The following is a 21,850-nucleotide window of genomic DNA, read 5'->3' on the forward strand; positions in this document are numbered from 1 at the left end:
AATAGTCATGCTTGGGCACACTGTCAGTTAATGTTGAGGACAGAAACATAACAGGATTTACAGTAGATGTTGTTTTCAGGGTAACATCATCCTGTTCCAACAACATATCGTGGTATTTAAGCATTCTGCTAGGGGACAGCTGTTTAAATGCAGCTCTGGTTTCGTCTGTCCATGTCACAACTCCGTCCCTGACTGCTTTTAGTGGTCCATATAGGGGTTTGACTAGTAAGCCATAGTCAGGTATCCACAGGCGACACCATCCTACCATTCCCAGGAAAACCTGCATTTCTCATATTGGTGTGGGGCTCTGGAAGATGACAAATAGCTTCTTTCCAATCTATGCTGAGTCGTTGATGTCCATGATAGATCTCAAGCCCCAAATAGATCACTATTTCCTTTGCAATCTGTGCCTTTTCTTTCAAGACTCTATACCCTTTAGTCCCAAAAAGTTTAAAAGACTTACAGTGAGCTGGATGAACTCATCCTGACTTTTGGCAGAAATTAGAATATTGTCCACATACTGCAGGACAACTCCTTCTGGTTGCTGCCTTCTCCAGTCCTCCAGTTCTTTTGCCAGTTGGTTTCCAAATATTGTCTTTCTGTTCTTGTAGCCCTGGGGTAGAACCGCCCAGGTGAATTGAGTTCTTCTCCCTGTCTCAGAATTTTCCCATTCAAAAGTAAAAAGTTCTTGACTGTCCTTATGCATGGGAATGCAGAAAAAGGTATCCTTTAGATCAAGCACAGTAAACCACCCTAATTCCTCTGTTAATGTGGTCAATTAGGTATAGGGGTTGGCCACTACTGGGTGTATATCCTCTGTTATTTTGTTGGTTGCCTTTAGATCCTGCACCAATTGATAGCTCTTACCATCAGCCTTTTTTACCGGTAGAATGGGGGTATTGTATTTGGATTCACATTCTACCAGTAACCCAAATTTAAGAAACTTTTCAATTAGGGATGCTAATCCTTTATGGCTTTCTAGCTTCCAAGTGTATTGTTTTTGTCTTACCAGTGTTGCTTCTGGCTTGAGTGCGATGCTTACAGGTTCTGCTTGTTTGGACCTCCCAGGACAATCGCTAGCCCACACTATAGGGATGATAGCATTCTCAACCTCTGTGGGGATCTCTCTGTGGTTCTGCTGTATGAAAAAGGTAGCTGCCTTGATATATTTAGTGTCAGGAATTATGACTTTTATTCTCCCCCTTGCAGAATTTAATTTCAGCTTTTAATTTCTCCAATAGATTCCTACCCAGTAAAGGCTTGGGAGAGTTTGGCATATAGAGGAATTGATGAGTTACCCAGTGCTTAACCAAGTTAAATCTCAAAGGTTTAAAGAAAGGCCTTGTTTCACTTACCCCTGTAACACCAATCACCTTTACAGTATCATAAGTGAGTTTCCCTTCCAAGGTGTCTAACACAGAATATGCTGCGCCTGTATCCACCAAGAACTCAGCTTCTCCCCCCAGCTTAGCTTTAACCAGAGGTTCTGTTGGGGAAGAATACTCCAGTCCCCTTCAGACACCCTGTCCATCCTGGTCCTCAGTCAGTTGAGGGACTGGGTTTCCACTTCTCTTCAAATCTGGACAATCCCTTCTCCAGTGCCCTTTCTTTTTGCAGAAAGAACACCTATTGTTCCCCTTATTATGCTGGTAATTGCATTTACAACACCTGTGGTGGGCATTGTGTTTTGTGGCATTCATGACATTTACTACATTTGTGGGGTGTGTGGCAGTCATTTGCCTCCACCTCCAGCACTTTTGCCTTGCCTTTCTGATCCCTAGTCCAATACACCGTCCAAGTTATATCAAATAAATCACTGATCTCTTTCTTCTCACCTGCCTTTTGCAACTTTTTCCTTATATAGTCTGCAGACTGACCTATGAACAAATAGACCAAGTGTGTTTTCCCAAGGTCTGAATTGAGGTCCACATCTGTATATTTTCATATAGCCCCTTTCAGGCTATTCAAGAAGTCTGTCAGGGATTCATTTTTGTCTTGCTTTACCTCATACATTTTTGACCAATTTACTGCTTTTGGAATAGCATGTCTTAAACCATACACCACTCAATCCTGATAATGTTTCAGTGCTTTCATTTTTTCTGGTGAATTGGGATCCCACTTTGGATCCTCTAAAGGGAATATATCCTTAAGTTCCCCTGTGAACTTTCCAGATGCTAGTAATAGATCAGTCGCAGTTCGGGCAGCTTGCTTAACCATTTGCTTCTCTGTGCTATCAAGTAATGTATCCATTATAGCTTCCACATCATACCAGTTCAGATTTTGCGTTCTTATTGCTCTTTCTACATAATTAGCCACCTTCTCTGGGTTGTCTCTTTATTCTCCAATTGAGACCTTCCATTGTTGTAACTCAAGCAGAGAAAAAGGAACTTTTATCAAAATTGGTCCTTGGTTACCCATTGCCTGTTTCAGGGGAGCCTCTATGACAGTTTTCCCCTTTTTTGTTCTCGTTCTCCTAGCCACCGGGCTTGGGTCTGACAAAGCCTCATGCGCCCTTCTCCCCCTTTCCCTTGCAGTTGCACTGGAAACTTTTCATTTTGTTGTTGGTTTTACTTTCCTCCTCTGAGGTGCTGTCTTATGTATCATCAAAGGCTTCTCTATCTGTGTCAGTGAGATCACTAGATTTGATTTTCATGCTCGAGGGGTCAAAGCGGGGAAGGATCCGCCTTTGCCTCCTCTTGTAGGCTGGGAGTGATCTGCTCCTCCTTGGGGAACCCATTCCCTGACGATATGGGGCAAAAGCTGGAAACGCTCCTGGATGCTGCTTCCCCCCTTCCGGAATGGGAAAACCTGCATACTGGGGAGGGGGGGGGGGTGTGGGTGTACTTGGAATGACCCTGCCTCCATTGTACCCCGTGGCAGGGTAAGGTCCGTATGGGACTGGGAGTTGGAATGGGGAAGAGGCGGTTCCGACTCCATCCATAATGGCGGAACCAGAAGCACCTATGTTGATAGGGAAGGGGACAGCACCTTTAGGCACCACCTCTGCTCCTCCTCCTGCAGCGGCAGCCACTCTTCTCTTAGCTGCCAAAGTATCGCTGGCAGCCAAGTCGGCGCTACTTGTAGCCGCGGAGTGTTCAGACACTGGGCGAGCTGTGTCTGTGCCAGAGTGTTCTGTGCCTGCATCTGCCACGGTCCTTGTCCTGTCTGCCAGACCCGTGGCAGCCCCTGCTCCAGCACTACTTCCCCCAGGACCTACAGTCATAGCTCCAGTTGTGGTGTCCACAGGATGTCCAGTCCTCGCTTGTCCCATAGTGGCAGCTCCAGCCTTTACCGGGGCTTTCTCTAACTTATATTCCCTCTTCCATTCCGGACAGTTTAAAAAAGCCAGAAACAATTCAGCATGCACTGCTACTCTCCACCACTCCTCCTTATGGAGGATCAACATGAGCTGTAACACTGTATTCATTTGAAAAGGGCCAAATTTCGGCCAAGTCTCCCCTTCATGCAGCTCACGCAACGACCACATATTTATATAGAGCCTACATAACTCCTGCCTCTTTAAAGATGTTTCAGGACCAGTCACATGCCTCCGGTGCCACAAAAACAAGACTAAAGGAGATCCTTTTGGAATCTTCTTCTCTCGGAACTTGACACAACCCATGATGACATCTACCAGGCAGGAAAAAACTTCCCGGCACTGAATTTGAACCTGTTGCCTCAGGATTCCCTAATGGGCTCTCCCTCACACACCACCACCGACTCCAAGTGAAGCAGGCTATTTGAATGTAGAAAAGGCATCTCTTTTCCTTCCGACTGTACCAAGCCAACTCAAAACCCCCTGAGTAACCACAGTAGTACAGTCCACCATCCCTGCCCTGCCTCTACTGAAGCCGCATTGGGGGGGGGAGTGTCGTCCACCTGTTTCCCCTTAACTGTCCCAGGCCAGTCAAACTGCCCATCCAGGCGAAACGCTTTTCGTCCACAGACTGGGAAAACACCGACTTTTGCAACAACACAGACCCCCAAAGTCTCACTTCCAAGTCCACCTTATTCCCCAATTTCCAGAAAAACCCAATTTACAGCTGCTAGCAAAATTACCCTAAAGGAGCTGCTCTTTAATCTCACCTCTGCCCACGATTGTTTGGAGCTGGGGCTTCTCAGGATCGGTGTGGGAACCCTTCACATAAGTGGAGCTAGATGAAAAGGTCTTGCGGGATGAAATGGCTTGATCCAAAGAAGTCTCAGGTCCAACAAACTGTTGCCTAAAGAGATTGTTGAGAAAAATACTCCAGGCCAATTTATTGTGTAAGATAAGATAAAAAGAGCGGGTCCTTTAATCAGGCCTCAAGCCCAGAGGAATACATATGACACACACCCCCCAGACAGTGGTTCTATGGTTTTATAATATGGTATGTCCAATCCCAGATCTATCCACCTCCCAGTTCTGCCCAGTTCTGCCCCCCCTGACACGCCCCTTGGGAATTGGGTTTGGGGCCTTTGGGACTCTTTCTTCCTCATCTTCTTCACAGCATATACAGTCCTTGGAGCTCCTCCAAAGTTCTGGGCTTGAAGGTTCCTGTGTCTGTATGATATCTTCTGGTCCAGGTCTAGGGTGCAGTGTTCTTAAACAGAGGTGTTTTTCCACAATTCTACCTTGAAAAGAAGACTAAACATGCAAATGGAATTTAGAGGGATTGATATGAAATGGGGTAATAGGGTTGGGTATATATAAACTATTATGTGAAAGGATAAGGGATATAATACAGCTACATTAAAATCTACAGTTACTACACAACTACTTCTAAAATCTACAAAAGTTAAAAAAATCCAGAAGGCTCTAAGATATCAACAACAACAGATTTGGAAGAAATGGAACAAAACTTTCATCTTTATTCTCTATTAATGTAAAATTTTAGAATACTACATGGCCTTCAACAAAAAGTGTTTTACAGGCATAGATTTTATGTCAACATGCTTCAAGACTAAAAAAATGCCCCCATTTCACAGTTTATGAAAGAGTTTTGACATTTTACAGGTATCAACATCTCATATTTCTTAAGCCATCAACTGCAGCCATTCAATACTTTTGAATATCAAATAATAGGTGCTACAAATAAGATATCTAAAACAGGCAACAAAAAATCAGTTCACTATTGAAAATACAGGTCTATCAGTGGTAAAAGAAACTAGGTGTTACAATTTTTTAAGATATGTATAGAATTAGTGGGTTGTTGTGGTTTAACCCAGAAGACAACTAAACACCACACAGACATTCACTCACTATTCCCCATTGGGATGCAGGAGAGAATCAGAAAAAAAGGAAAACTCATGGGTTCAGATAAAAACAGTTTAGTATGACAGAAAATGAAGGGAAAATAATAATAAAGAGAATATACAAAACAAGTGATGCACAGTGCAATTGCTCACCATCTGATGATTGATGCCCATCCAGTCCCCAAGCAAAGGGCTGCCAACTCCTGGACAACTCCTCCCAGTTTTATTGTTCTGCATGACATCACGTGGTATGGAATATCCCTTTGGCCAGTTTGGGTCAGCTGTCCTGGCTGTGTCCCCTCCCAGCTTCTTGTGTACTCCCAGCCTCCTCATTGGCAGAGCAGTATGAGAAGCAGAAAAGCTCTTGACTTAGCGAAAGCACTGCTCACCAAGAACTAAAACATCAGTGTATTATCAACATTATTCTCATCCTACATCCAAAACACAGCACTGTACCAGGTACTAGGAAGAAAATTAACTCTATCCCAGAGAAACCAGGACAGTATCCACACCTTATTCTATTCCATCTAAATCATTCCCAGGTCCCATACTTTGCAACACATCAATTAATCACCATCACCTTTCCTGTCCTTTGATATATACACACTGAGATAATTCCCTTAGTCTATGGGCCATTCCTCTAAAATGTCCATTGAGTTCATTTAGTTCATGACTTTGGGCCCCATCTGTCATAACAGTCCTTCAGGGAAGGAGAGATGGTGTGTGGTGTTGGATTGTTGCATGCTGAAACCAGTTCTGGTTCCATCACTTCTCCACTTGTCTGATTATATTATCGCTACACTTAGCTTGGTTCAGAATTCATCAGAATTCATTCTTCATTAATCTGAGTAATTCTTACTGTAATACTGTTGATATCGCATATAGCAACCATAGTAGTGATGACATACACTATTATATAGAAATTAACATAATACAATTCAAATAATTTACTATTCTCATCCAAAATCAAACCTTTTGAGGTACACATTGGACTTCCCCATCTTCCACATTACCCACCAAGTGCACCTGAGTCCTTGAGAAAAAGCAATCCCACAGATGGGTTCGTCTTTGCCTGAGGCAGGAATAACCCAGACTGTTTTCCCCAGCATATTTTTATGTGAAATACAGGGGCTTTATCCCCTTCTACAGTACATAAAAGTTATGATTGGGCAGGGCCAGCCTGGTTGGCAGATTCTCTAGAGTTGACTAACCAGGTGGCTTTTGCTAAATATGTATCCCAATGTCTGAAGGTCCCATCACCCACTGCTCTCAGTGTAACAGTCCATTTCATTGTTCAATTTTACCACAGGCTGCTGCATGATAGGGAATGTGATATATCCACTCAATGCCATGTTCTTTAGCCCAAGCGTCTATGAGGTTGTTTTGGAAATGAGTCCTGTTATCTGACTCAATTCTTTCTGGAGTACCATGTCACCATAAGACTTGCTTTTCAAGGTCCAGGATAGTGTTCCAAGCAGTGACAGGGTGCACAGGATATGTTTTCAGCCATCTGGTGGTTGCTTCCACCATTGTAAGCACATAGCACTTGCCTTGGTGGGTGTGTGGGCATGTGATATAGTCAATCTGCCAGGCCTCCCCACACCTATATTTCAGCCATCACCCTCCATAGCACAGAGGCTTTAATTGCTTGGTTTGCTTAATTGTAGCATGTTTCACATTCATGGATAACCTGTGTGATAACCCCAGCCTCACCTCAATCCCTGGAAAGGTGATGGAGCACCTCATTCTGGAAGCCATCTCCACCCACAAGGAAGACAAAAAGGCAATCAGGAGTAGTCAGCATGGGTTCACTAATTGTAAGTCATGTTTGACCAACCTGATTGCCTTCTACGATGAAACAACTACCTGGGTGGATGAGGGGAGAGTAGTGGATATTGTCTATGTAAGTATAGAAGAATCTTTCCAGAAGATTTACTTTAGTAGGCAAGGGTTTATGTTGCTCAAGGAAGCTTTCCTGCCTGGGAAAAAGTCATCTTCCCAGGAATAATCTTGAGTGTTTTCTCCTTCTGCATTCCAGAGAAGCTGATTCCCTGGTACAAGAAAAGGTAAGGTTCTTGCAGACATGCTTGAAGGCTCCCGTGGCGGGTAGGGGGAAACAGGTGGATGATAAAAAGGCCCTGAGCAGAACAGCGTGTGCTTTTTTTCATGCCTGGTGCTTGCAGTGTCATGTTAGTGTTCTTGGCTTTCAGAAACAAATTCTCCTAAATCCTCCCACTCCCTGGTATCTGGAGTACCTGCGTGTAATTTTTTGTCACAGTCTACCTTGACTTCAGCAAGGCTTTCAACACTGTCTCTCATTAAATCCTCATAGGCAAACTCAATAAGTGTGGATTGGATGAGTGGACAGTGGGATGGATTGAGAACTGGATGATTAGTAGATACCAGAGGGTAGTGATCAGTGGTATAGAGTCTAGTTGGAGGTCTGTAACTAGTGGTGTCCCCTAGGGTTCTATACTGGGCCCAGTGTTGTTTTAACTTGTTCATCAATGACTTGGATGAGGGGGTAGAGTGCCTTCTCAGCAAGTTCGCTGATGATACAAAACTGGGAGGAGTGTCCAATATCTCAGAGTTGTGTGACCCTTCAGAGAGACCTCAACAGGTTGGAGAGATGGGCAGAGAAGAATCTTCTGAAATTCAACAAGGGCAAATGTAGGATCCTGCACTTGGGGAGGAACAACCCCAGGCACCAGTATGTTGTAATAGTTAGGACGGTCACAAAATAAAAACCAGGAACCTCATGATGATGGTCCGACAATCAGCTTTATTGCTTCATCCAGTTTAATAATTTCTCTTTCTCACACATACTGCACACACACTGCAAACAGAACCTTACATGCCTTTCTATTATTAGCTCCCTATCTATAATTTATTACTAGCCTTCACACATAATTGGATATTCATTCCTTATTTACATTCTTTTCTCACTGGTCAGTTCTGGCACCTTTTCAAGTCTTTCACGGTCCCTGTGAATTCCTCAGGGAAACAGCTTCAAAAAGTGTCTAAGTCAAAATCCTTCACCTCTACATCCTTCATTAGGGGCTCTGCAGATCCGCTGTCTACCCAAACACCAGTACAGGCTGAGGGCCAACCTGCTGGAAAGCATCACTGCAGAGGGATGCTGAATCCCCACCTGGGGATCCTGGTGGACAACAAACTGTCCGTGAGTCAGCAGTGTGCCCTCGTGGCCAAGAATGCCAACAGAATCCTGGGGTACTGTGAGACACTGGATCAGTAAAAGTATTTTATTATTGGGTCAGAACCAACTCATGTGTGTATATAGGGGGAAGGGAAGCCCCGTAACTCACATGGTAGCCACAGAACTCATATGGAAGGGTCAGAGCTCACATGGAGTAGCTCTCAGTCAAAAGGGCAGCCTGGTAGCCTGCCCACATCATGCCCCCTGAAACTCCTAACCCTAAAACATGTGTGGGTCGGCATGTGCTGGGTCGGTGCTTTGTGGAATGCTCTACTTGGTTGTATGTTACCCCTTTTAAACCTTTGACAAAATCCTTATTTCCTCCCATATTAAAAGTATCTCTTGAGGAAAAGTGTGTGGCTTTTCTCTCTTTAGGCTATCTCAAGGTGTTAAGAACCAAAGGCTCTGCAAAAGTTTGGTGGGTGAAGCTTTTGGAGTCTTATATCTTTTTAAAGTAATACTCCCAGTTAAGCTTGTGGCTTTGGGACTGGGGTCTTACAGATGCATTAGAAAGAGTATTGCCAGTAGGTCAAGGGAGGTGATCCTTCCCCTCTACTCATCCCTGGTGAGGCCACATTTGGAGTACTGTGTCCAGTTCTGGGCTTCTCAGTACAAGAGAGACATGGAGCCCCTAAAGCAGGTGCAACAGGAAGCTACTAAGTTGGTCTAGAGTCTGGAGAACCTCTCTTAAGAGGAAAGGCTGGGAATGCTGGGCCTGTTCAACCCCAAGAAGAGGTGACTGAGAGGGGATCTCATTAATGTGTATAAATATCTAAAGGGTAGGTGTCAAGAAGTTGGAGTGAGGCTCTTCTTGGTGGTGCCAACCAATAGAACAAGAGGTAATGGGCAGAAACTGATGCACAGGAAGTTCCACCTGAATATAAGGAAAAATTTTACTGTGCAAGTGACAGAAGAGGTTGTTGAGTTTCCCTTACTGGAGATATTCAAGAACTGTTTGGATGCAATCCTGTGCCATGGGCTCTAGGATGACCCCGCTTTAGCTGGGAGGTTGGACCAGATGACCCACTGTGACCCTTCCAACCTGACCCATTCTGTGATTCCGTGATAGTGTCCATGGTTAAGTCCACCCCTTGATTGCAAATCCATCTATGTGTTGCATCTCTTCCTTGATAACTCAAGGTGTCTTGGGTCCACTGAGCTAGAAATGATTCACCCCTATGTGGCCAATCCAAATCCGAGGCATTTCAATCTTAGCAGCCTGATCCACTTGCTGGTTGTTCTGATGTTTTTTAGTGGCCAGATCCTTGCATACATGAGCATCTACTTGACGTACCTTCGCGACCAGGTTCTCCACCTAGGGAAAAATATCTTGCCACAATGCAGCAGACCAGATGGGTTTGTCTCTGTACTGCCAGTTATTCTGCTTCCATTGCTGCAGCCACCCCCACAGGGCATTTGCCACATCCGTGAGTCAGTATAGAGACAAAGTATTGGCCATTTTTCTCGCTCAGCAATGTCTAAGGACAACTGGATGGCTTTCACCTCTGCATACTGGCTTAATTCATCTTCAGCAGATTCTGCGACTTGTCATAGGGGACTCCGTAGAGCTGCTTTCCATGTCTGATGCTTTCCTGAAAGACGACAGGACCCATCAATGAAAAAGGTATATTACTTCTCATTTTCTGGTAATTTATTATCCAATGGGGCCTCAATAGAATGCATCACCTCTTCCTCTGGTGACATTCCAAAGTCTTTGCCTTCTGGCCAGTCCATCATCACTTCCAAGATTCCTGGATGACTGGGGGTCCCTATTTGAGGTCATTGTGTGATCTATTTACTCCATGGTAGCATCATGTCCCAGTTTAAATGAGACACAGGTCTTTTGCTGAGGATGTTATGAGAAAAGATCCAAACTCCTCCCTCCAAGCAATTATAAATCCGAAATTAAGAGGCTTCAATTGAAGGAAAACAAATTTTGGAAAAGGAAAAAATAACAGCCCCTTTATTAAAAAGTATTTGTGTATTGGCAGAAACACCAAAAAAACCCAGTAAAACAACTAAACAATACTCCTATACCCACAAAGAATCCCTTTAAAAACAAACCAATGAACAAGCAATGGAAAAAAAGGGTAAGCAGTTCAGTTTGTGCCCTGTGGTGCAATTCCAACCACAGTCGACAGGGGGCGCTGTTGGGTCACTGGAGATGCAGAGCCTGTAATGTCCTGTGCCAGTCACCAGGTGGCGCTGTTGGATCACTGGAGATGCAGAAGCTGTAATGTCCTGTGCCAGTCCTCAGGTGGCGCTGTGGAATCACGGGTCGCCACCACGTGGGGGGGGCGGCAACACCCTCTGGGGTATGTTGGAGAAACCAGAAAAACTGGGCCTCCCTTCCCACACACTGGGAAAGGGGAGAGGGGGAAGGGAAACAACAACAAAGTCCTCCCAATGAGAAAAGAAAAAACGAGACTCACGCTGTTCGGCTGGTCAAAATTGTGCAACACAGTCCTCTCTCCCCCTGATGTGCACAAGGACCACCGCCAGGGAAAGAAAACAAACGGGAATGGGGAAAGGGGAAAACCCCCAGAAACAAAAAAAGAGCTCCTCTCCGATGAAGAATCCAGGCAGGACTTGCAGCTGGCAAGCGGTTGAGGGCAGAGAGAACCACCAAGCTTCCACTCCTACCTTGTTGCAGCCACAGCCCAGCACACAAAACTCCTCCCCTCGTTTCCCAGGAGACGAGAGAAAAAAGTAAAGTGCAGCCCCTCATCTCCCCCGTTTCCTAGGAGACTAATATCTCAGCAATTAGTCAGACGGGCTAGTTCTTTTGTATCTCTCAAGTGCACGCAGGGGGCAGGGGGAAGGGAAAAAATTCCTGCCTGATTTCAAGAACCAGCTAAACCATGACACATCAGTTGCATGATGTGTAGAGGAGACACTCACTTTGAACATCCAGCCCAGCAGTGGCAACCAGAGTGCCAGGAGGAGCTCTGCTTCACTGCCAATCCCTTCCAAAGCAGCTGTATTGGGTCTGGCTGAGCTGGAGTTCATTTCCCCACAGTAGCCCTCACAGTGCTGTGATTTGCATTGGCAGCTAGAAGGGTGTTGATAACACACAGGTGTTATGGCTGCTGCTGAGCACAGCACCAACACTGTAACATTCCTTCCTTAGTTGAGGGCAAGATCCTGGGAGGGGACCCAAGTAGGCCAGCTGACCCAAACTGACCAAAGGGATATTCCATACCATATGACATCAGCTCAGATATAAAAGCTAAGGCACAGAGCAGGAGGGTGGGCATTCATTGTCTCCAATGGCTGCCTGCTGAGAAACCATCATGCGTACTGAAACCCTGCTTCTTGGGAGTGGTCGACCATCACTGTTCACAGGAAGTAGAGAATAAACCCTGCTATCTTTCATTTCTGCGCGCGCAAGCTTCACTTTACTTTTTGCTTTAAATAACCTGCCTTATCCCAACCCATGAGTTGGTTTTTTTCCACCTTACTCTCTCCCCTGCCTGGCTGGGAAGGGGTGTGATAGAGCAGCTGGATGGGCACCTGGCGTCCAGCCAAGGTAAATCCACCACAGTCTTTTTTGGTGCCCAATGTGGGGTGAGATAAAGGCAGTTATATATATATATATATTGCATGCTATAGTATAATAAATGGCCAGTCTTCGCGAGCGAAGATCCGGGGAAGGTCTTTACACCTTCCAGCCTGCGCATTGGATTTTTTAGGTGAGACACAGTGTGCACGGAACTGAGCCCACCCTTTAATCCTAAGGTTCATCTGCCGGGGCCAAGCGAGCCTGGACGGTGGCAGCGAGGTCCTCAGGACGTAGATGGATTGCCTTACAGGGCTAACGAGCTCCATCTGCCCGGGGAGTGTCCCTGACTGGGAATCGAACCCAGGCCTCGGCGGTGACAGCGCCGTGCCCTTAACCACTAGACCACCAGGGGCTCCCATGCTATAGTAATAGTAGCTATTGAATAGCAAGCTCCTGTGCAGGACACGGAGTTTGCTGGCTGCACTGCTTATCACTTTATTTTGCTAAGTTTTGGGAACATACTAATCTAAACAATGGTTCCATGCTTTGCTTTTGCACTAATGGCCTTGTCATGCTTGGGGAGTTGTCTTCTGGGGAGCTATCTGGGACTGGCATTGATATAAATGGCTTTATAATGAAGTCTCCCGCTTTCCTTGCTAATCCTTATGTGAGCTGTTTGGTAATGTTACTGTTACTAACTAATACTGTCAGCACATTACAGAGTTCTTGGAATCTGGTGTAGGACAAAACAAACTTCAGGTGATGATATATTGGGATGCACCCTGAGGTGCCCAGTTCCTGGGTGGGAGGCTCTGTGGAAGGATCTGGGCAGGTTCCTAGGGCGTTTGACAGTTCCCATTACCTGAGACTTCACACCTGAACAGGTATTCGACCCTAGCAAACTGACACGTCACCTGATGGAAGGGTGCCTCGCTGTCGCAGACGCGGGAAAGCAGGGACACTCAATATGAGAATAAACATGCTCCGTTTATTGAACACACACCACAGAAAAATATAGGATAGATAATGAGCTTATTAATATTCTGTAATTTAACTACATGATTGGTAAGAGCCCTAGAGGTCCGGACCGCCTCCACTTCTTGCCTGTGGAGACCCTCAGCCCCTCATTTTCCCAGGTTGTAGTAATAACAAGATCTTGTTATTGAGCAACGGCTATCGCTAAGAGATTAGCACGACCTTGCTTGGACAGCAGCTACACCAGCTGTGCTTAAAGTTGCTGAGTCGATACCCTCCCAGTTCCTGTGGGCCTGCATGCCTCTTTTCACGTAGCCAGTTCTCCACACCTCGCCTACCCCAATCAAAACCAGCAGCTTCTTGCTCTGTAGTGGGGCCTGGCCTGTGCTTCTTGAGCCACAGTTCAATTCTCTCAGAAGACTGTAGTGGAGGCAGGGACCCAAACTGTAATGGAGGACACTGTGGCTGAGATAGGGACTCAAACCACAACAACTACAGTCATCGCCCCAGTCGTGAAAAAGAAGAAATGGATGAGGCAAGCTACAGGTCCATATCAGCAATTAGTAAGGGAGGAAGAGGAAGAAGAGGATGAAGGAGAAGGAGTAGAAGGAGGGGATGAGGTAGATAAAAAAGCTGGTCCTTCAACAAAGGAAGTCAGACAAATCAAACAGGAAACGGAGGTTACCCAGTCCCTGACCTCCTCAGAACTCCGGGACTTGCGGAAAGATTACAGCCACCAGCCCAGTGAACAGATTCCTACCTGGCTGCTTCAATGCTGGGACAACGGGGCTGATAGTCAACAACTAGAAGGTCATGAAGTCCTTGCCAGAGATCATGAAATTGAAAGAGGTCCCCTCCTGCCCCAGTCAGAGGGAAGGGAAGCCCCAAGCGCAGGCCACATGGTGAACTTTGGTTCTTTCTGCATGACCAGGGGGAAGACATGAAGAAGTGGGATGGTGAACCCACCTCTAAGCTGGAATACATGAAGTAAGAGGGAAGAGAACTGTTAAGAAGGGGTCACCCAGGAAAGTTGTCCACATAGTTGCCGCAGAGACCCAAGAAAGAAATCAGCGACGTCTCAGACATAAGAGGACTGAAATCAACTCCTCTGATACTGGTGAGGGGACCTCTGGTCTGGCATTGCAAAGGTCAGACAGTGAATACTCTGACCAGGAACAGGAATAGAGGGTCCCTGCCTTCAGCCAGGAGGAGGAAAGTGATGATCTGGTCTACTGGACTGTGTGCATTTGATGGTCTGGCACATCGAATCCACAGAGGTATAGAGCTTTGGTAGATATGGGTGCACAGTGCATGCTGATGCTATCGAGGCATAGAAGTGCAGAACCCATCTGGATCTCTGGAGTGACAGGGGGATGCCAGGAATTATCAGTGTTGGAGGCTGAAGTGAGTTTAACAGGGGACGAGTGGGAAAAGCACCCCATTGTGACTGGTCTAGAGGCCCCTTGTATCCTTGGCATTGATTACCTCAGGAGGGGATACTTCAAAGATCCCAAGAGGTATTGATGGGCTTTTGGTGTAGCTACTGTAGCTACAGAGAAGATCAAACAATTATCTACCCTGCCTGGCCTCTCAAAGGATCCTTGTTGCAGGTTCAGACTGTGTCTGGAAGTCTCCAAATACTTAAACCGAAAAAACCAAATAGGTGTTCTGGGAACAGCTAAGAGGATCTTTCTTCCTACAATTTTGTATTCTGTATACCATCAGCTCAATCTCTGCTATGTTCCCTATGATTTGCCTTGTGCTTCAACACCTCAAGTTCCTTTTCATGTCCATTAACTGCTGGCTAGACAAAAAGTGTCATGTGCTGTGATAAGGGGAGGAAGGCAGGAGGGGGATGATTTGGATTTGTTGGACACCAGTTGAGCTCAAGCTATAGTCTTTTTCTTAAGTAGGGCATTAATTTAGGCTTCTTGACAACAACAGGCATTTTGATAGACTTGGTTGAACTTGCTAGCTGATTAAAAAAGTTAGCTGATTAAAAAGTTGAGGAAGAAGATGCAGAATTAAAAAATGAATAGACACAATGCAACCATGTACTTTTTTTCATTAGGAATTTCTACTAGAAGTACAGTATCAGTAATGGACAGGAAAAAAACTACCTCTTTTAAGGTCTCTCTTCTGTCCAAGTGCAAAACACTCCTCAACATTTAGGTTTAAACTTATTTAAAACATCCATTGAATAGTCAAAAAATGTCAAGCCTGACATGTAGACTTAAGCCATCTTAAGTCTGTTTTAGAGAGTTGTTAGGGGATTTCTGGGTTATGTTTCCTTCTTCAGGATACGCAACACGAATATCATACAGGACTTGTTCACCTGGTCCCTTTCTTGCTTTCCTTGTTTACATGCTGGTGTTTCATGAACCCATAGTAGTCTTATTCCTGATATTGCCAATGCATTTTTCTCTATTCCTCTGGCAAGAGAGTACAGACCACTGTTTGTCTTCACCTGGAGGGGTGTCTAGTATACCTGGAATTGACTGCCTCAGGGGTGGGAGTACAGCCCAACCATCTGCCATGGACTGATCCAGACTGCACTGGAACAGGGGGGAGCTCCAGAGCACCTGCAATATATTGAGGATATCATTGTATGGGGCAAAACAGCAGAAGTTTTTGAGAAAGGGAGGGAAATAGTCCAAATTCTTCTCAAAGCTGGTCTTGCCATAAAACAAAGTGAGGTAAAGGGACCTGCACGGGAGATTCAGTTCTTGGGAATAAAATGGCAGGATGGACGCTGTCATGTGCCCCTGGATGTAGTAAACAAAATAGCATCTATGTCTCCACCAGCTAACAAGAAGGAAACACAAGCTTTCCTAGGCCTTGTGGGTTTCTGGAGGACACATATTCCAGGTTACAGTCAGTTTGTGAGTCCACTCTATTGAGTGGGACCTTGAGCAACAACAGGCCTTTGAGTAGATCAAACAGGAGATAGCCCGTGTAGTAGCTCTGGGACCTGTTCAAACAGGACCAACTGTGTGAAATATCCTCTACACAGCAGCTGGGGAGCATGGTCTCACCTGGAACCTCTGGCAGAGAACTCCAGGAGAAACCCGAGGTCGACCATTACGGTTTTGTAGCCGGGGTTATCGAAGACCAGAAGCCCACTACACGTCAACTGAAAAGGAGATATTAGCAGCCTATGAGGGGGTTGGAGTCGCCTCAGAAGTTGTTGGAACAGAAGCATGTCTCCTCTTGGCACCACGTTTGCCCGTGCTGCACTGGATGTTCAAAGGCAACATCCCCTCAACATATCATGCAACTAGTGCTACATGGAGTAAGTGGGTAGCTTGGATCACACAACGAGCCTGAATGGGAAAACCCAATTTGCCAGGAATCCTGGAAGAGATTATGGACTGGCCAGAAAGCAGGGATTTTAGAGCACTGTCTGAAGAGGTGACTCATGCCCAAGAAGCACCACCATATAATGAGTTACCAGAGAACGAAAGAGGCTATGCTCTATTTACTGATGGATTTTACCATGTGGCAGGAAACCATTGGAGGTGGAAAGCTGCTGTGTGGAGTCCCATACGACAGGTCATTGAAGTTGCTGAAGCAGAGGGCGACTCAAGCCATTTTGCAGAAGAGAAAGCCATCCAACTAGCCCTAAAGATTGCCAAACGAGAAAAGTGGCCTGTGCTATACCTCTGTACTGACTCCTGGACAGTGGTTAATGTCCTATGGGGGTGGCTACAGCAATGGAAGAAGGCCAATTAGCAATGCAGGGGTAAACCCATCTGGGCTGCTGCATTGTGGCAGGACATTGCTGCACGGGTGGAAAACATGACTCTGAAAATGCATCAAGGGTGTAACACACAGATAATATAGAAATGCCAAAAATTGTGTTTCTCCATTGTTTCTGCCTGTCAAAAACTTCCTACCAAAAATTCTCTGTCAGCTCTCTGCCAGAAGTTCTCACCAGGACTTCCCATGGGACTTTTCCTGCCAAAAGATCCTGTCATTGTTTATGGTTATCATATCTCCTTGCACATCTGAACTGGCTACATGCCAAGAAACCACATACAACCTCCTTTGAACACTATAAAACTTGAGGACAAATTTTGGAAAATCAGCGAAGAGGAAAGGGAGAAAGAACTGGTTGCCCCAGGAGTCTCTCCTCACCTCCCCTCTCCTTTTCTCCACCACCGTATGCTGCCTACCTGCCACGGGAGACTGGAAGACCAATGGCATCCTGGTTTGTATCAGAAATAGTGTGGATAGCAGGACTAGGGAAGTGATTGTTCCCCTTGGCACTGGTGATGCTGCACCTCAAATCCTGTGTTCAGTTTTGGGCCCCTCACTACAAGAAGGACATTGAATTGCTGGAGCATGTCCAGAGAAGGGCAACAAAACTGGTGGAGGGTCTGGAACATAAGTCCTACAAGGAGTAGCTCAGGGAGCTGGGGTTGTTTGGCCTGGAGAAAAGGAGGGTCAAGGGAGACCTTATTGCCCTCTACAGCTACCTGAAAGGGGGTTGTGGCAAAGTGGGTGTCAGCCTCTTTTCCCAGGCAACTAGCGATAGGACAAGGGGAAATGGCCTCAAGCTGCACCAGGGGAGGTCCAGGTTGGATATTAGGAAAAATTTCTTCATTGAAGGAGTGGTTAAGCATTGGAACAGGCTCTCCAGGGAAGTGGTGGAGTCACTATCCCTGGAAGTGTTCAAAAAATGATTGGGCATGTCAGTTCACGATATGGTTTAGTGGGCATGGTGATATTAGTCCAAAGGTTGGACCTGATCTTGGAGGTCTTCTCCAACCTTAATGATTCTATGATTTGCTAACTTCCAGTCAACTGGGACCTCCCCAGATAGCCAGGACTGCTGGTAAATGGTTGAAAGTGGCTTCCTCAGTACCCTTGGGTGGATCCCATCTGGCCTCATAGACCTGTACATGTCTAAGTGGTGTAGCAGGTCACTTACTATTTCGTCTTGGCTTATAGGGACTTCATTGTCCTCCCTTTCTTGCAGGTCAGGGGGCTGGGTACCTGGAAAACAACCAGTCTTACTATCAAAGACTGAGGCAAAGAAAGCATAAAGTACCTCAGCCTTTTCCTCATCCTTTGCCATTATGTTTCTCCCTGTATCCAAAAAAAGATGAATATTCTCCTTAGCCCTCCTTTTATTACTTATGTATTTGTAAAAACATTTTAATTGTCTTTTATGGCAATAGCCAGATTAACTTCTAGTCAGGCCTTGGCCATTCTAATTTTCTCCCTCTATAACCTCATGACATCCTTGTAGTCCTCCTGAGTTGCCTGCCCCTTCTTCCAAAGTTCCTAAACTCTCTTTTTGTCCTGAGTTCCAGCCAAAGCTGTCTGTTCAGCCAGGTCAGTCTTTTTCCCTGCCAGAACATTTTTTGGCACATGGGGACAGCCTGTTCCTGCACCTTTAGGATTTCCTTCTTGAAGAATGTCCAGCCTTCCTGAACTCCTTTGCCCTAAACACTTATCAGAGGAATGCCAGAAATTTGTGAAAATATTCAAAATGTTTGCAGATTTGGGGTCTTATTCAACATCTAAGCACCACTGTGCTGGTTTAAAAGTAAACCAGTGGGAAAAATGAATCCAACTCAAGAGAGATTACAAGTCAGAGTTACAATTTAGTAAAAAGATTACAATAAATATAATGATACAGAGAAAAACTGGCTTTAACTCACAAAACAGATGTATAACCCAGCACCCTGGGACAAGAACAGAACAGTGTTCGTTAGCCCCTGTGCTGAGCACCACGTGGCCCCCCTGGGTGCAAAATAAAAGGAAAGGAAAACCTGTTGGTCACAGTTCTGTTGAAGCAATGATTGCAGTCTTTTCGAGAGTGACAGTCACAGGTCGGTTGAAGTTCTGGTCCTCCTCTGGATCCAACAAGTGGTACCAGAAGTCCACAAACCCCAAGATTATATATGCTCAGGTTCAGGTGGGAATGTCCAGTACCTCCCCCAGGGCAGGGAGTTCCACAATAGGTGATTTACCTCTGTTGAGACAAGGGATATTTTTGGAGTCTTTGATGGTCTAGGTCCTTGCAGCTTCCTATTATGCCAGTCCAGTATGGCTCATTAGCAGAGATGACCCCTCAGGCTAGGCATGAAGGTGCTAATGCCTCCCCGGAGGGGAGTTATCACAGCTGAGTATTCAGTGTGAAGACAAAGAAACACTCCTCTCAGAGTTCTTTAACACCCAGCTTGTAGTCAGAGGTGTCAGGTGTGCCTAGGCAGCTGCTGCAAATGATCCATTATTAACAGTCCATCAGAAATGACATAGAGGGTGTAGAATACACCGTTTTGGTTATACCCACATAGTGATAAACTGGTCCCAGCCCCTGAAACTAGGACAACCACACAGCCACTCACTCAACCCAACCCCCACACAAGCAGGACAGGTAAGAGAATAAGAAGACCAAGAAAACTGTGGGTCAAGATAAAGATACTTTAATAAGTAAAGGAAAGAAGAAAATTAAAGAAAATAAAACCACAATTAATGCAAAGACAAACACCACATCCCTCAAATAGATTGATGTCCAACCAGTCCCTGAGCAATGGCTATGTCACTCAAAACCCTCTCCTCTCAGTTTTAATTGCTGAACATGACATTGTATGGCATGGATTATTCCTTTGGCCGATTCAGGTCACCTGTCTATGTTGTGTTCCCTCCCAGCCTTCATGCCCACCCCCAGACTACTTGCTGTGGGGGCAGAGTGGAGAAAAGAGAAAGCCTGGATGTTTGTGTAAGCATCCTTCAGCAATAGCCACAACAGTGTTATCAACACTGGTTTAGTCGCAAATCTGAAATGCAGTGCCATGTGGGTTGCTACAAAGAAAATTAACTCCATCACAGTCATACCCAGTACACCTTGATAAAGTGTTTCAGTATTAATTACCTTCATTTAAATTAAAATTTAAAATTAATTTAAAGCACTTTCATTCTGACATTCTTGAGTTTAAATTCCATTGATCTTGTGGTGTCATTGTCTATCACCACATGAAATATTATCCCTTAAGCTGACATCAGTGAACTTAAGTGCCTCAGGAAGGAACATAGTCTAATACAGCTTTTTTATAGGCTTTGAAGCTGTTTTCTTGTCTAAACACCTTCTTATGCTTTTTTTTTCAATTATTATTTCTAAGGGTGAAAAAAAAGTTTATTCTGTTTTTAACTCCTGAGATTTTGAGGTATTTTTATATGGTGCTTGAGATGGACTAGTGGAAATGCCTCACCTAGCCTCTGCTGCTGCAGTCTGGTTCCAAAAAGGAGATAGAATTGCTGTGTATAACAGCTGATCCCAACAGTTGGTGGGCTGAAGAAGCAGCAACAGGAAACCCCTGCAGCCCTGCTGAGGGGTTGGTAGGTGTCTTGGCTGCACAGCTTTGCTCACCCTAGGGGGAGCAGCTATGAGATAAACCCTAGGCCAACATCTCTGACTGACTGTGACTCAGATGCTGGCTCCTGGCCAACACAAATCTTCAGATATGAACTGATTTGACAGTTATTGTAGCCACCTTACTCTGGCATATACATAGAATGACTCTCAAGCCCTTCCTTCCTTCATGAGCAAACTGTCTATTCATGTTAACCTCTTTTACTCTTGCAAGGTGCTGAAGAAAATTCCAAGTATAGTACCACATCCTGGTCAGTAACGACCCCACAATCCTTCCTAGCATGATGGAGTGTGATTGCATATGTGTCATGGTTTAAGCCCAGACAACAACTAAATACCACACAGCCACTTATTCACTCCCCCCATAGTGGGATTGTTGGGAAAATCTTTAATTGTAACAAATAGTGTTTAGTCTTGCTGACACTGACATCTCAAGAGTCAAAAATAGTTAACAATTTGCTCAGAGAGTTACAGGGAATGAGAAAGGGGTTATGAAACAAGGTTCGGCCTAATTGTTGCAAAATGTGGAATATGTAAAAATTTCTTAAGAAAGGATGTTCTTTGATGTTTGATCTTTGTAAACTTTCAAGCCTAATCAACAAGAAGGGAAATTTAATCCATGAAACAGATTAGCAGCTAGCAAGCAAGCTCTAAGTGATGTCCATATGTTAGAAAACCAAATTAAATTTAGGGATTGACATGCTTCAATGATCTCAGACCTGGGAGGAGGCTTAACAAAGCTTGGGGAAGGAGAATGCACAACTGATAGTGGACACAAAGAATGCAGAATTTATGGGACATTTGGCAGAACTCCCAAGATAAGGAAGAAACTAATAAAACCAACTCAGCAATTGTGCTGAAATCAGCTCTGACTGGGTAAAAGGTAATTCTGGCAGGGAGAGATCTGTGACCACGGACCCAAGAAACCCACTGACCCAAAAGAAGAGAAAGACTGAGCACACAGACTAATTAGCATGAGAAGCGAGAGATCATTAACCAACAGAAGATAGAATACTAATTAATAAGAGGACTATATAACTTGTAGCCAATGAACACTAACTCCTTTGTTTGCTAAAATGTATAAATAGTTAAAAGTTTTGATAGTTGGTGTGTGCATGTCAGGAGGAGTGATCCCCCATGCATCTGTTGCCGAAATAAAGTAATGCCTGCTTTCTAATACTGAAATTACAGTGTTATTTTTGCAACAATTTTGGTGACAGGATGGGGGAGAGAATTGGAAAAGTGAGAAAACTTGTGGGTTAAGATAAGGACAGTTTAATAAGTAAAGCAAAAGCCGCACACACAAGCAAAGCAAAACAAAGAATTAATTCAGTGGTGTTCAGGTGTTCAGCCATCTCCAGGAAAGCAGGGCTCCATCATGCGTAACGGTTACTTGGGGAAGACAGATGCCATAAATTCGAACATCCTCCCCCTCCTTCTTCTTCCCTCAGCTTTATATGTTGAACATGATGTCATATGGTATGGAATATCCCTTTGGTCAGTTGGGGTCAGCTGTCCTGGCTGTGTCCCCTCCCAG

The sequence above is a fragment of the Myiozetetes cayanensis genome, unplaced genomic scaffold, assembly GCF_022539395.1.
Source record: "Myiozetetes cayanensis isolate MyiCay16 unplaced genomic scaffold, myiCay2020 scf230, whole genome shotgun sequence".
NCBI lineage: Eukaryota > Metazoa > Chordata > Aves > Passeriformes > Tyrannidae > Myiozetetes > Myiozetetes cayanensis.